This window comes from Austrofundulus limnaeus, unplaced genomic scaffold (assembly GCF_001266775.1).
Source record: "Austrofundulus limnaeus strain Quisiro unplaced genomic scaffold, Austrofundulus_limnaeus-1.0 Scaffold1475, whole genome shotgun sequence".
NCBI classification, from domain to species: Eukaryota; Metazoa; Chordata; class Actinopteri; order Cyprinodontiformes; family Rivulidae; genus Austrofundulus; species Austrofundulus limnaeus.
The window spans coordinates 64,788-66,024 of NW_013953877.1; positions in this window are offsets into that span (position 1 = coordinate 64,788).

A 1,237-nucleotide genomic window follows, 5' to 3' on the forward strand; every position below is an offset into this window, starting at 1 on the left:
CCACCTACACACTGCCACCATCAACACCCCACACTGCCATCAACACCCCACATTACCACCTACACACTACACTACCATCAACACCCCACACTGCCATCAACACCCCACATTACCACCTACACACTACACTACCATCAACACCCCACACTGCCATCAACACCCCACACTGCCACCAACACCCCACACTACCATCAACATTCACACTGCCATCAACACCCTACACTACCATCAACACCCCACACTGACACCTACACCCCACACTGCCTTCAACACCCCACGCTACAACCTACACCCCACACTGCCATCAACACCCCACACTGCCATCAACACCCCACACTACCATCAACACCCCACACTACCACCTACACACTACACTGCCATCAACACCCCACACTGCCATCAACACCCCACACTACCATCAACACCCCACACTACCACCTACACACTACACTGCCATCAACACCCCCACACTGCCATCAACACCTCACACTACCATCAACACCCCACACTGCCATCAACACCCTACACTACCATCAACACTCCACACTGACACCTACACCCCACACCGCCATCAACACCCCACACTACCACCTACACCCCACACTGCCATCAACACCCCACACTGCCATCAACACCCTACACTACCATCAACACTCCACACTGACACCTACACCCCACACCGCCATCAACACCCCACACTACCACCTACACCCCACACTGCCATCAACACCCCACACTGCCATCAACACCCTACACTACCATCAACACTCCACACTGACACCTACACCCCACACCGCCATCAACACCCCACACTACCACCTACACCCCACACTGCCATCAACACCCCACACTGCCATCAACACCCTACACTACCATCAACACTCCACACTGACACCTACACCCCACACCGCCATCAACACCCCACACTACCACCTACACCCCACACTGCCATCAACACCCCACACTGCCATCAACACCCTACACTACCATCAACACTCCACACTGACACCTACACCCCACACTGCCATCAACACCCCACACTACCACCTACACCCCACACTGCCATCAACACCCCACACTGCCATCAACACCCTACACTACCATCAACACCCCACACTGCCATCAACACCCCACACTGCCATCAACACCCCACACTACCATCAACACCCCACACTGCCATCAACACCCCACACTGCCATCAACACCCCACACTACCATCAACACCCCACACTGCCAT